Source organism: Polypterus senegalus, chromosome 8 (assembly GCF_016835505.1).
Source record: "Polypterus senegalus isolate Bchr_013 chromosome 8, ASM1683550v1, whole genome shotgun sequence".
Lineage (NCBI taxonomy): Eukaryota > Metazoa > Chordata > Cladistia > Polypteriformes > Polypteridae > Polypterus > Polypterus senegalus.
In genome coordinates this window covers 35,542,712-35,558,418 of record NC_053161.1, presented here as the reverse complement: position 1 = coordinate 35,558,418, position 15,707 = coordinate 35,542,712, and the positions used below count along the sequence as shown (strand labels likewise).

The 15,707-nt window shown below is 36.9% G+C and overlaps 1 long non-coding RNA gene across 4 annotated transcripts in view; it reads left to right on the top strand.

Moving 5' to 3' along the window:
• Nucleotides 1-500: 500 nt before the first annotated feature.
• The window catches only part of LOC120533877, a 191,598-nt gene continuing 176,391 nt past the window's right edge, over nucleotides 501-15,707 (top strand). For all 4 annotated transcript variants that reach the window (XR_005634640.1, XR_005634642.1, XR_005634641.1 and 1 more), the window contains exons 1-2: nucleotides 501-524; nucleotides 13,981-14,032. This is a non-coding gene — a long non-coding RNA (uncharacterized LOC120533877). The remainder of the gene's footprint in view (nucleotides 525-13,980; nucleotides 14,033-15,707) is intronic.

Here is a 15,707-nt window from a genome sequence, read left to right as displayed (position 1 = left end):
CTCATTAAAATTGTATGTGTTAAACGTAAATCATTATTTAAAATGCATGATGAACCTCTGCTTGCTGATACACTATATATTATTTAAAAAGTTTTCATGCATTTTATCATTTAAAAAGTAAAACATTATAGTTGTATTTTTAATTATATAGCTCTGTACTTGCAAAACTTTTGAACCCACCTCCATGTATGATGGCACTTGTGGATATGAACTTGATTGATTACAGACAGGCAACTGCTGTCACAACAGTTGCTTTTAGGAAGTATTCAAAACACCCATTAGTCACAACTTAGATATGTAAGAGGTCAACAAAAATACCACAGGAAGCAAGCAAATTCTGATAAAAATCATGTACAGTGTGTACTTGAAAGTATGTGTTTGAGGTCAAAAGACAGGAAGACGGCCTCCTGTATCCGGCAAAACTGAAAGTGGAATGGCAGGGGCATTTCTATGTTTTCGCTAGCAAGGAGAAGGCAGAAAACGAGTTAAGAAAGCTGATCCCGGGACTATTCTGATACATAATTGTGAGTCATGGCGGTAAATGATAAAGCTAGGATTAATAATCTACTGTCTGATCTATTTGTTTCTAAAATACGGGTTTTTTATCAGCATATATTCTCATATTCTTATATTATTATTACTTACTTATTACTTATCATTACTTAGTATTACTAGGGCGCTAAATGTTTGTGTTTTATTGTGCTTAATTACGTTTTCCTCCTCTTTTTTTTTTTTTTCTTTTCTAATTATTTCATGTGTACCCTAAATGAGACTGTTCAATATCATACCCTTGGTTTGCTGTTATTGCTATTACTGCATTAAGACTTGTTATGCTTGTTTTGGACACATCTTTAACACCATCACCTGGGTTTATTATCTGGGGATATCATCTTAATGCACTAAAATTGATGAAGATTATATGTATGTATGTATGTATATATATATATATGTATATGTGTATATGTATATATATATATATATATTAAGTGCAAAATTCTTTTCTTTTTTTTTTTTTTCCTCTTTTAAAGACTATATTGGTAACAGATATCTCTATCTTTTAACCTTAAAGCGCCACTGCATGGGGGCTTGATGTGCTTTGGGCGTGCTCTGTCTCTGGGTATGTCAGAGGACTGGGACTGCATGAAGTGGGTTTTAGCCTCACCTGGGGAGGCAAAAGGGAGGGTGGGGGTTAAGGGGAAGAGAAAGAGAGCAGGCTTGATCTATATCTAATCTATCATCTCAATCTTTATAATTATAACTATCAACGTAATAATAAGCTGCATGGCAACAACTCTTGGGGGAATAGGAAATTAAGACCTAAACTATTTCACTTCCAGTTAAGACTATAATATGACACCAAAAACTCAGAATCAGTGTCTCCATGATGGGACAGTTAACTTCGTAAGCTGGAATGTTAAAGGCCTGAATCACGAATTAAAGAGAAAGAAAGTACTTTCTCACCTAACAGGTCTAAATGCTAAAATAGTATTTTTACAGGAAACCCACTTACTAAGTAAGGATCAGTTCCGGCTGCAAAAGACTGGACTGGCCAAATGTTCCATTCTAGTTTTACAAAGAAAACTAGAGGGGTGGGAATTCTCATACATAGAACAGTACCATTTGTAGCATCAGATGTAGTATTGGATCCTGAAGGGAGATATGTGATGGTCATGGGAGACTTATCTAACTGTAAAATGATTTTGATAAATGTTTATGCACCTAATGTTGATGATAAGGAATTTATACAAAATTTATTTGCATCCATTCCCAATCTGAACACTCATAAACTTATAATGGCTGGGGACTTTAATTGTGTTCTAAATCCACTTTTAGATAAGACTTCCTCCACAGGGGAACGCAACTAACACCGCAAAGATAATTACAAAGTTTATAACTGATCACAACTTATCAGATCCCTGGAGGTTTTAAACCCAAATTCAAGAACATATTCTTTCTACTCACCAGTACATCATTGCTACTCAAGGATTGATTACTTCTTTATAGATAATAACTTCTTGCCTAAGATTAAATCTTGTAAATACGATGCTATTGTTATTTCAGACCATGCTCCGATGATCTTGGAGCTGAAATTACTAAGCCCCATACACTCACCCCAGATGGCGTCTCAATCCGCTTCTATTAGCTGACGAGAATTGTACTGAATTTATATCCAAACAAATTGAATTCTTTCTAGAGACAAATACATCCCCTGAGATCTCTGCAGGAATACTCTGGGAAACTCTTAAGGCCTTCTTAAGAGGACAGATTATCTCATATCTTTCCCACAGAAATAAATCCGAAGCGAAGAAAGTAGCAGAGATAAAAGCGAAATTACTAAAATAGATGAAGAACATGCCAGACTACCAAGCGAGACTCTACATAAGAGGAGGCAGGCTCTACATTCAGAATTAAACCTCTTGACAACTAAAGAAACCGAACAACTAATTTACAAATCCAGACATCATTATTATGAACATGGAGAAAGCTAATAAGCTTTTAGCGCAACAAATTCACAAGCAAGAAGTGCATAGCGCAATCTCGGTAATTACTAACACGAATGGAGATAAAATCATCGAACACAAAAATATAATGTACACTTTTAGAGACTACTATAAATCCCTATATACTACTGAGTTTAAAGAAGACAATATACAATCTAATGCATTTCTGGATAAATTACAGATACCACAAATTGACGCTATTAGTGTGGAGGAGCTCGATAAACCTCTGTCATTATCAGAATTACTGGATGCTATAAAGTCACTCCAAGGTGGAAAAGCAGCAGGCCCTGATGGCTACCCTGCAGAGTTTTACAAGAAATTCTCCGCTCAGCTAGCTCCCTCCTATTAGCAACATTTACAGAAGCCAGAGATAACCAATCTCTTCCACAAACCTTTCGCCAAGCACTAATCACTGTCTTTCCAAAACAAAATAAGGACTTATTACAATGTGCATCATACAGACCAATTTCACTTCTGAATAACGACGTTAAAATACTCTCTAAAATCATAGCTAGAAGGATGGAGAAAGTGCTCCCCTCAATAATATCACAAGACCAAACTGGATTTATTAGGGGCCGACACTTATCTTCAAATCTTGACGCCTGTTTAATGTAATATACTCACCAACTAAATCAAACACCCCAGAAATATTATTATCATTGGATGCAGAAAAAGCATTCGACATGATTGAATGGAAATACCTTTTACTATTTTGGAGAAGTTTGGGTTTGGCCCAACATTTGTGCATGGATTAAATTACTGTATACTAACCCAGAAGCTTCAGTTTGCATCAATAACATTTGCTCAGACTACTTTAAACTAGAGCGTGGCACAAGACAAGGATGCCCTTTGTCACCACTGCTGTTTGCAATTGCCATTGAACCACTGGCAATACATTGTCGAAATACTGATCAGATAAAGGGGATTAGCAGAGAAGGACTGGAACAGAAAATCTCATTATATGCAGATGACATGGTACTGTATATATCGGACCCAGAAAATTCTGTGCCTGCAGTCTTAGCAGCACTCACAGAATTTCAAAAGCTCTCTGGTCTCAGAATTAATCTGAATAAAAGTGTACTCTTTCCGGTGAATTCAAGCATATAATATTAGATTAGACACCCTTCCTTTTATCATTGCAGAACAGTTTAAATACCTCGGGGTAAACATCACAAGTAAACATAAAGCTCTTTATCAACAAAATTTCGTCGTCTGTATGGAAAAAATTAAACAAGACTTGCATAGATGGTCAACCCTTCATCTCACACTAGCTGGAAGAATTAACACTGTTAAGATGAATATTCTTCCTAAGCTCCTTTTTATTTCAAAACATACCAATATACATTAATAAATCGTTCTTTAAGCAATTAGATTCAACAATAACCTCATTTATTTGGAATTCTAAACATCCACGCATCAAAAGAGCGACCCTACAAAGACAAAAGGCAGAAGGCGGCATGGCTCTACCTAACTTCCAGTTTTATTACTGGGCGGCAAATATACAGTCGATAAGAACCTGGACACAAATAGAAGAACATACACAGGCATGGACCGCAATAGAAGTAAAATCCTGCAGTACTTCTTTGTATTCCTTGCTTTGTGCTCCAATAAACACACGTTATCGGCAATACACTAATAACCCAATTGTGCTCCACTCACTTAGAATCTGGAACCAATGTAGAAAGCATTTTAAGACGGAGAAGCTTCTTTCTGTGGCACCCTGCAAAAGAACCACCTCTTTCAACCCTCACAAACATATGCAGTTTTAATATCTGGAAAAATTTGGAATTAACTTGCTTAGAGATCTTTATATAGACAACGTCTTTGCATCCTATGAACAATTACATTCCAAATTTAACATTCCAGCTACAAATTTCTTTCACTATCTTCAAATCAGGAACTTTGTTAAACAGAACCTTCCAGATTTTCCTCATCTTGCACCCTCATCCACGCTGGAAAAATTATTGCTCAATTTCAAGGAGTTAGACTCCATCTCTACAATATATAAAATCCTTTTACAATCCCTTCCTTTCAAAGATCCAAGAGGACACTGGGAAAATGACCTCTCAATTAATATATCAGAAAAGGAGTGGAAAGTAGCAATGCAGAGAATTCACTCAAGCTCCATATGCAAAGCATACAATTATACAACTCAAAATTATATATCGAGCACATCTGTCTCGACTAAAACTCTCCAAAATGTTTCCAGGGCATGATCCAACCTGCGAACGTTGCAACCAAGCCCCAGCCTCACTAGGTCACATGTTCTGGGCCTGCTCCAAATTAACATTATTCTGGACAAAAATTTTTAATTACCTCTCAGACAGTCTTGGACTCACAATCCCTCCTAACCCATTAACAGCTGTGTTTGGGGTTCTTCCAGAGGGTCTTAAAGTGGAGAAAGACAAACAAACTGTGATTGCATTCACTACACTGTTGGCACGCAGACTTATTCTGATAAACTGGAAGAACCCAAACTCTCCTCTTTTAAGTCAGTGGGAAACTGATGTGTTATATTATTTAAAATTGGAAAAAATCAAATACTCAGTTAGAGGATCTGTGCAGACTTTTTCAAAACATGGCAGGATCTAATCAGTAATATTTTGAAATGATTTTATAAAGCACAGAGAATTTGTTGATTTAGGTATTTTTAAAAGCCTTAAATTTTACACCGTTTGGCTTGCTCTCTCTCTCAAGGGTGGGGATCGATCTGTTCTTAGCATAATTCTTTTTTTTGTAAAACTTGATTGCTATGTATTGATTGTAATAAAATTAATAAAAAAAAAAAAAAAGACAGGAAGAAAAAATAACAGATATTTAGCAGATTCTATAGTAAATAATTAAACAAATAATAGCTTTTAATAACATTAGCACAATAAAATTTAGAAGATTATTCATATTAGAATTGTAAGTCGTATGAAAAGTTCTCTTGGATACCATTCCTCATAGTCTTATTTTTCTCAGGATCTCATCACTAAAAGTAAGAATATCATGTGGTAAGTCTTTATGGAGTACAATCCAGTGTTCTGGGTTCATAACCTATACCCTGCATCTATTGTATGTTCTCCCCATGTCTGCGTGGGTTTTCCACTTCCATCCCCAAACACATTCAGGTTTGGTTTATTGGAGATTCTAAATTGGCCATCTTGTTCAGGGTTTTTTGTCTGCCTTCACCCAGTGTTGCTTAGATAGGCCCTGCTGAATTTGATGAAGAATGTTATATTGTAACTCAAAATATTTGTAACAAGACATTGTAAGTGCTTTAAAACAATAGTTACACTATACAAGCACTAATGACAGTAGGACTAAATCTTTGGGTTGGATAATTAAAAGGATTGTAACTATTTACCTTTAATGCACATAAGTTTTCTTTATAGGAAGTGAAGTATAATAAATATAACTATAGCACTAGCAGGTCAAAAAGCAGTGGTAATGGGTAAATGGAGAGACACAGATTAAAACGCACATAGAAATCCCTTTAAAAAGCAGTTATGCAGATAATGGCATAATCACACATAAACTCCAGAGTTAAGCAATACATTATATTCTTAAAATTACTTTTCATATCTACCCCAGCAGGATTCTAAAAGATTATGCATACTGTAGATTGCTATTGCTTTTATGTATGATGCATATTAGCATTTCTTTCTAATGTTTGCTATAATTGCATGGAGTTTAGAAAACATTACACTCTACAGGCCCTGCATGGAGACCTCTGTTGTTTGTAAATCAAGTTAGGCCTCAAGAAATAAGCCTGCTGCTCTACTAATGGACCAGCTAGGGGAACATCATGTAAAGGCTTTGAAAATATTGCATACTTAGTTTTTTCAGTCTATTTATTTTCTTGCCCATCCATTCTTCCATCCATTTTCTTTATTCAGTTATCTACTTCAGGGTCATGCCGGCTGAAGCTTATCCTGGTGGACCCAAGGGACAAGGCAGGAATGAGCGCTAGACAGGGCACCTATCCATGCTTGTTGTAACGATTAATCATGTCTTATCCTCAGTTAAACCATATTAAAATAAATACCTTGTAGCCTCTTCTTAGTAAATTCTCTGCATGCAAATATGAAAATACAATTCACTGCTTTTTACATTGCTATACAGTTATCTCCAAGCTATACTTTCACTCATGCATTTGACTCAGATTAATGTAATAATTATTCTTATTAGGGCAAAAATATATTTACAGAATCTACTCTGAACATCTTTAATTATATTAAATAGATTCTGGGTATTTTTATTGTGCTTGCATTTATGGTAAGAACTGTGGCATTTAGGGACAGCAGGGTGTATTTTCACTGAGCGCTGTTTACTGCGCAAGTCAGGTTATTTGCTTACTGTATAGCCATTGTGGAAATTGAGTGATGTGGTAAAGACTGAACAACTTGTTTATTATCTTAAAAGTGTTTTCCAGTTGTCCTGTTCTGTAATTCCTTAAACCCCCAACTAAACATTATTCATAAAGAGACAAGATATTATTCCATAAGTTCTTCACACTAATAATATTTTATAACAAGGTACATATTTTTAGACACTATTTAACTTGTCATTTATACTCCCTTGGCTGTATCAGAGAGTATGTTAAAACATTACATCACATGAGAATCAAACAGAATTATTAATTGATATATGTTTTAATACCCAGCCCTCATTTTTTTCCAACATGCACTCTATCCAGGGCTGGGCCCTGGGTTCTTAACTCTCTTGTTGTCATCTACACCACAATCTCTTAAATGCTTTGCTTCCTAATTGTTCATATAACAGTAAATATTATTAAATTAATCTTTCCTTTTCTGGTTGTGCCTCCATTAGTAGATGTATTGCATGCAGAATGCAGCTTTTCCTAAAGGAAATTCTGTTCCTTTTTTGCTCTAAAAATATTGTAAATCCAACACTTACTGTAAATCCAATCTGGTTCACTGATTAACTTAATGTTTATTTGACAGAAAGCACTCTTTATTAGCTACCAAACCAAACTTTCATTTAATTCTGTCAACTAAACATATACTGTATACATGAGTGCCACAAGTTATTCATCTTTAATGCATATTCAAAGAAAATGTTACCTACTGTCACACACGTGCGAGTAGGAGACAGCGAAAAGGCCTAAATAATAGTAATTCTGCACCAGACCTGGGGCCTCATGTATAACACCATGCATAGAACTCACACTATAACATGGTATAAGTGCAAAAGCTGGAATGTGCGTACGCACAGAAAAACGCAGACTTCCACGTTCTTCTGCTACATAAATCCCGGTCAGCGTGAAAAGTAGCGCACATGCGCGCGCCTGCTGTCCCGCCCCAACTCCTTCCAGAATTATGCCTCTTTGAATATGTAAATTAGTATAAATAGCCCTTAAGCTCAGCCTCATGTGAAAAGACAATGGGAAAAGCACGGGGGAAAACACAAGAATTTCAGCGAATACCAAGTGGAGGCAAGGAAAAACTTATTATTTGTTGGTTTAAACAGTGATATAATTAACAAAAGGAAGAACAGAAGGAAACTCGAAAGCTCAAGATCACAAAGTCGCACAGTGCCCGAAATAAAAAATAAGTTGTCAGATATCAAAGTCGCCATGAAAAGGTGAGTCGTAGCCCACCGTCTGAGTGTCATATGAAAGCTTATTAGGGTAAAGACAAAACAAAATAGGCACACAGTGGGAAAAAAGCACGAAATGTCAACTTTAATCTTGAAATTTCCATTTTAATCACGTAGTTTACTTTGTCATTAAAGTAGAACATCATAAACTTCATCTTAAAATCGTTTAATTTACTAGTTTCTCAAATCCCATCGTAACTAAAATAGCATGTTAAATGCTTTGTTTTGTATTTGATCTTCTATGTGCTCTATGTGTGTGAATCACTATGTGCTTCCAGGCTTTCTCTTCGTCCAACAGGACACAGAATCCATTACATTCATGATATTACAGCTCTCTGAATAATTAAAATACTGAGATGTATACGTGATATCATTTTCATGATGATTGGAATGAAAGCATGTTATTAAACATAGGAACACAATGGAGCAGTGATTGTTCATGTCTCATGCAAAATGCTCGCTGCGCCATATGCGACCTTCGATGAAATACTTAATTGTAGCAGTACTGTCTCTTTCAAACGTACTAACCTCTAATTCCTGTCCTTACTTTTCTTTCTCCAAATACCCAATCGCCATACAATCAGCTCTGTAATAGAAGTTAAGCCATCTGTAAGCTTAGAATTCTGATTCTTCAAAACTTTCAAGGAACATTGAAATATCTTTGTAGTACATGTTTAATTATTCTATCCATCTGTCCTTCCAGTGTCGAGCCAGCACAAGCAAGAATACAACACGAGGCAGGAACAATCCATGAACAGAGCGCAAGCTCCTAGCTAGCGCTGTGGCACCGTGTCCTGGCATGTTTAATTATTAACAATATAGATTATATAAATGAAGTTAAAGTTTTATCTGTATAATATAATAAACATATTTAGCTGCATTTCATCTTAAAAATGATATCGTCATCATATGAAAATACGCACTTTATAAAGTGGCTCAGGTTGTGCAATATTATAACTGTAGTGCAAGTTTACAGTGAGGTAATTGTACTTATAAGTACAAACAATTCTACAAGGAACACCTGATGGCGGATTGAGTGCATTTATAGTTCTTAGGATGAAACTGTTTCTGTACATTGATTCTCCACTCAGATACAGTGATATAAATGCTCTGAGCGGTGCAGTGAGAGTAATATGGATAAAGATGATCCGCTGTGGCAACCCCTAATGGGAGCAGATGAAAAAAAAAACAAGAAAAAAGTGCAGTGAGAGTAACAACGCTAAAGCAGCTATTGTATTTAGAATAGTTTGACAATTCCGTGGACCATTATATTGTTACTAGTTAATTACAATCAGATGCATTAACCTAATAAACAATATGTGGCTAATTTCAGTGTATTTATAAAGCCGCGTCAGGGATGTGGATCTGAAAAAGAAAGGGCAACCAAACAGGAACAATAGCACTGCTTTGACGCTGGGTGCCGCCAGTCTGCAAAACCGAGCGGAGAACTTGCGTATGCCGGGGTATGAGGTACCGTGGAAATGTGCGTGGCTTTACGCCAAGTTTAGGTTTGATACAGTACGATTTGAGCGTGGAAACGTTCGTACGCAACATTTCTGTGCGTATGCACCGTTTACACATGAGCCCCCAGGGGTCTGCGTAGTGCACTAATTGCCTTTCTTGATCCCTTGTAGACTTCTGCACAGTTCCGGGGTCTCTGAAGATGTCACCCTATTGATGGTGTCACTTCCGGTTCTGGCCCTGATGACATCACTTTCTGCCCTGGCCTTTAAAGTCGCCATCTTGCCTCCACATCATCAGTTCTGTTTTGGACTCAGTCTTGTGAGCATCTTACAATTATTTCAATTACCTTTTGCAGCCAAGGCACATTATACAGGTGGCTGCCCCAAACCTTTATGATGTTTTTGTGTCGTTCTTGTGACACTACATATAATAACAATTACCAAAAACTGATCAAATCAATCCTTAAAAACTTATTTATACACATGCACAACAGTGTAACAGTCTCACCAATAAACACACACAGGAACTCTCAGTGTTTGTGTACCCTTTTACAAGTAATATTCTTTACCAGGCGTTGCAGACCTACATGAGGCTTGAATGCATTGTGGGCTCAAAAACAAAACAGCAACTGTCTGCTTTGCTTGTATATCACAAGCAAACGAACCATAAATAAAAAAATAAATAAACTGTGCCAAATACCTTTTGCAGTTACTCAGAGCTCCTATTGGTCCATTATTCAGCTCCTCTGTGATAAGCTGATGCCTACTTCTAACTGCTGGTTGCAGAGATGTTGGTCTCTCTGACCAATTCAAGAAAGGAATGATTTTACAACAAATACTCATTTTGACTTCTCCAGAATAATTAGGTGAGTTCACTCACTAAGTAAATTACATGCTAACTTTACATCAACAATGGGTTTGCCTTTGTTTCTGGCACAGTGCTTATACTTGCTGACACACATTATATTGATGCTTCTAACACACCATTAATCACTGCATTCCTTTACCCACTCCTTCCTTCCTTCTCAAATCTTCACACTACTCACTATACAGTACCCTATTTTTTGGGCAGTTTTCTCACCTAATGGGGTGGGTAAATAAAAATTTTAATTATTAAGCAGTTATCAGCAGAATAGGTCCTCCTCTTTGTATACTGCTGTAATGCAAACATTCTAAACAAACTTTATTTAAAAGTTTACTGAGGTATATTTTGAAGCTTACAAAACTTTATCTAAGCTACACTGAAGTGCTGTATTCTATTTCAACTACAAGTACAGTAAGTTGACTAACACAACTGATGCAAACATCACTTGGTATTGCTGCTTTTCATTTAGGCAGATACACTTAAGTTTGTTACAAAGAAGAACCAGAATCAACTCCTAAATTAATTACACAACAACAATCCGAAAATCTGAGTACCCTCACTATTCACAACATGGAGGTTAAAAATTGATTTCAAACATATTGTTCTCGTCCTTTATTATGGCCCACAATAGAAAAAACAATAAACAGAAGTCACACAACAGGCAGGAGTGTTGTCAAGAAGCAGACAAGAGATCAAAATACAATGCAGTGAAAAAACAAAAGGCAGATCCCTACAGACACAGGAGAGACATGACCAGAGATAGATCAAATATGGTGAGCAAAGTCAACAGTGAAAGGAAAGACATGGTTAAGGACACTGCATGACATCCAATGTAATGAACTTCATATTATGTATCAAATAAATCATTACTTTTTTTTGGCTGGTGATTTCTGTTTCAGCTTAAACCTTCTCTGAATAGTAAGTACACATAGTTTTAAAGGATAGTGATGACATAATGATGGCAACATATCTCAGATGTCCACAAGACCAAATTCATCAAATCCTATCATGTGAAGTATAAAAACTAAGAAAACTAAGTTAGAAACACTTATGTTACGTAGAATGCCCAGTGGGGGCTGGGCAGTCTTTGGACCTTGAACCCCTGCAGATTTTGCTTTTTTCCTCCAGCCTAAAAACATATGGTTAGGTTGACTGAAGTGTTTTTGTATGATGGAGTGTAGGACGAGATAGGTCCTATCCAGGCAGCATCAGGCATAGTAGAGAAAACAACACCTATTCATCCTGGGTTCATTTAGAATCACTAATGAATCTGTTGATCCATTAATGAATACGCTAAGGGGTTTTTCACATTATTGAGCCTAAACTACATACACAAAAATAAACTGCTATTACACTGGTTATGTAATAAAGGGGCTGCAAATGGCTGAAGAGTAGTATTTATATGATTAAAAACCTTTGTTTACACCAATATGAACTAAATAAAGCACAAAGCAATTCTTCACTTTAGGGATTTCATTTAAAAAAACTGGGCTTTACATTACATAACCAAGACTTTTTATGATGCACAACCTTGGAATCAAGTTTTTTTTTGTGTCCCAAACTGTCAGCTATCATTGTGATAAGTTTACATGTCATATCCCATAGCATACTGTTTGGCAACATTTAGTCTCTTGCACCTAAACAATCTCTTTAACACTAGAATTACCAAAGCCTACAAAAAAAACTCGTAAACCTGGTTCACCTTAAATCCCTTCGCACCTCTCCGTCAGCATCTTTTATCTTGTAAACGTGGCGATAAGAACAAGCAGCAAGCAACCTGCTATACCATCCCACCCCCCGCCGCAGAAAGGGCAAGAGGTTCTCCCAGTCAAGCCTTGATTATCTGGGAGTGAGCTACCTAGAGTTGTATAGGATAAATAATTTCATGTGTGTTTTGTGTCTATAACAATCTACGTAAACACGTTGTTAAAACAGAAACATTTATCATGTTTTAGTAATAAATGACAAAATCTTAACATGAACTGTATAATGTTTGAAGGCTGAAGTCCAAATATCAAATAAACACTTTCACAAAAGGTGCAAATGTAATACGACAGCTTCTGTGGTGCAGCGGTAAGAACTGCTCACTCGGAAAAAAAAACATAGTCACTAATTACAACCACAATAAGGCATACAAAGGAATATGAATAATGTTGCATCAGTTCTACAATGTTTTCCGAAATGTACTATACAGGTCATAACATGAATTATTCCAACTATCATACAGTATATACCTATGTCTCTGTTTTTTGTCAGTGCGGCTTTGACATCATGGACCCATAAGTCAGTCAGTCAGTGTCCAACCCGCTATATCTTAACACAGGGTCACGGGGGTCTGCTGGAGCCAATCCCAGCCAACACAGGGCAGAAGGCAGGAAACAAACCCCGGGCAGGGCGCCAGCCCACCGCAGGGCACACACACACGGGCCAATTTAGAATCGCCAATCCACCTAACCTGCATGTCTTTGGGAGGAAACCCATGCAGACACGGGGAGAACATGCAAACTCCACACAGGGAGGACCCGGGAAGCAAACCCAGGTCTCCTAACTGCGAGGCAGCAGCGCTACCACTGCGCCACTGTGCCGCCCATGGAGCATGAGGTGCATTCTAATTCAATGTGAGCAGGAACACGCAATAAAACTGAAACATGAAAAACGTTTCTGTTTTAACAATGTGTTTACATAAATTGTTGTAGACACGTAACACACATGAAATGTATGCATTCCAAATATTTGCCCTCTAAACCTCCAGCTCTTCACTCAATTTACCACTAGACACAGTGAAACCTTACATTTTGTACAGTAGATTGGGGTTTTTGTGCTGCAATTCACCTTCTGCCTTCTGTTACAGTTGTCCCAAATACACTTCCATCTGTAATGTTTGAGACAATGACACAATTTCCTTGATTAATCCCTCTGCTCCACAGTTTAAAATTACAAATCAAACAATTCAGACACGATTAAAGTCCACATGGCAGACTTTTATTTAAGGGTATTTGCATACATTGTGGTCACACCATGAAGAAATGACAACAATGTTTAGCTCCCGATCAACAACTTTGTGATAGAAATTGTCCTAGTGGTGTCCTGGGCTGGGAACATCACTTCAAGAGAGGCCCACTAAATCAGCTGATTAATTAAAAGGGCAAGCTCAGGTATGGGATGCACACTGGACCCCCTGGAGATTGTAGCAAAGTACAAAATGCAAGCAAAACTGAGTTTCATTATGAACAATGCAGTACATCCTCTCTCTGACAACCTAACAATGAGGACTTTTAGCCAATGAATTATTCAACATAAGTATGTCAAGAAACTCAACTGGGGCTCCTTTATAACAGGATAATGTGTCAATGTCATTGCAACTGTTCTTTTTTATCTGTTGCCAAATTTTATTTTGTTTTAGTATTCTCTTGTTTATTTAAGAATAGCATTGTTGTTTGTCATAATATTATAATATTCATTTTTTTGCTGGGAGGTAAAAAGCCAAGCGTGCCCAAAGTACATCTATTTAGCTATCTATAATAAATGCATTTCTATTTCTCTACAGAAATCACGGGATTAATTCAACAAAAACAAGTTTAATTAGTTCCACTACAAATGTAAGTTAACCTATTTAACATGCAGATGTAATACTATTCTACTGATTGAATTTTTACAGTTTTCAAAAAATGTAGATGGGCATTTTAAGGCTGTCACAAAATACAAAAGAAATTAGTGTCACATTTCAAAATACAAACACAAGACTGTATGTAAAGTAATGGCATCTAAAATCAAAATATGTCTGAAATAAAAACATTGTAATCATATTAATACATTAAACATGATGTTTAATTATGAAACAGATAAATCAATAAGAATGATTACCTCAGGGATATTACTAACATATTTTCAATCTTGTCACATTGCTAAAAGCACTGAGCATAGCTGAAGAATAAGTATGTATAGTGAATTAAAGATTAATTTTGATCATGTTAATGTGTTTTCTTTTTAATTAAACTGACAAAAATTATGGTAGAAAAGCTACTAAAGTGAATATAATATTGAGCTAATGAGACTACAGTATATATGATTTCTTGGATGAATGCAGTAAGGCAAGCTATTTTCAATGAATTATGGGGATACTGCATTAAAAATTAAGCTGACTTTTCTGACAATGCTTGTTGATTTACAATTCATTATTAACGTCATACAGCTGATGTAGAGGGCAAAGATAAAGGAGATGGTGATCACTTTCTGAACAAATGTAGCTGATATGCAGATGTGTGCAGATTGTATTTTTCTAATCTAAAATATCTCATTTTTAAATGTTGATTTTTATCTCAAAATTCTTGGAGCAGCCGGCATGTTTCATAAAGGATTGAGTACTTTGAGGGTTGCGACTGAAATTAGTTCAAAGAGGCTTTTACCCGTCTGAAAGAGTACATAGATTCTGTCAAGTTCTATATCAAATATTGTGTGTAAAACTGTTGTTACCATAATGAATTGGCTATATCCAAATTAAATTCCTTGAATGGTACAATTTGCATCAAATTAAAAAACAGGCTGCTGCATCATGTCAAGACACTGAAAACTGTAGAATAAAAAATAAAATAAAGTACAGGTTTAACTAAAGTTAAAAATGTAAGTACACACATCAACACAAATTGGCTAGGTGTGCTGACTATGACCAGTGTAACAAAGGCGCTATATGAGCGTTCAACCCGACACAGACAGACACAGGAGGCACACTTATAAAATAAATGTTTTATTTTTCTTCACCTGTAGGCAACACCTTCCCCATTTCCCACAGACACAACACAGTCCCAAATAAAGCACAAACCCACACAATTCTTCTTTCTTCTTTATCTCCTCCACACCTTTCCGGCAAGCTTAGTCCAGTGGAACGAGCCCCGGACACAGACAGACAGAGAGCATTTTCTCACCCAGCACACACATTTTATTTACAATATTTACAAAAGTCAAGTGCACAACCCAGTGCCTCCAGCACCAATCCCCCAAAGTCCAGGCCTCACAGTCCAGTGCCTGCCTTCTTCAGGCCACCTCCACTCTTCTCCAACACGACTTCGTCCACCCCTCGCCCGACTCCAGTCATTGAATGAAGGGAGGCGGCCCCTTTTATACAAGCCCGTATGGGCTCCAGGTGCTTCCCGACACTCCTCCGCAGATACTCCCCTGTGTGGCGGAAGTGCCGGCTGTGCACCCGGAAGCCCTCCGGGTGTCCCCAGTGTTCTTCCCCCCAGCACTTCCTGTTGTCGCGAAAGTGCTGAGGCACCG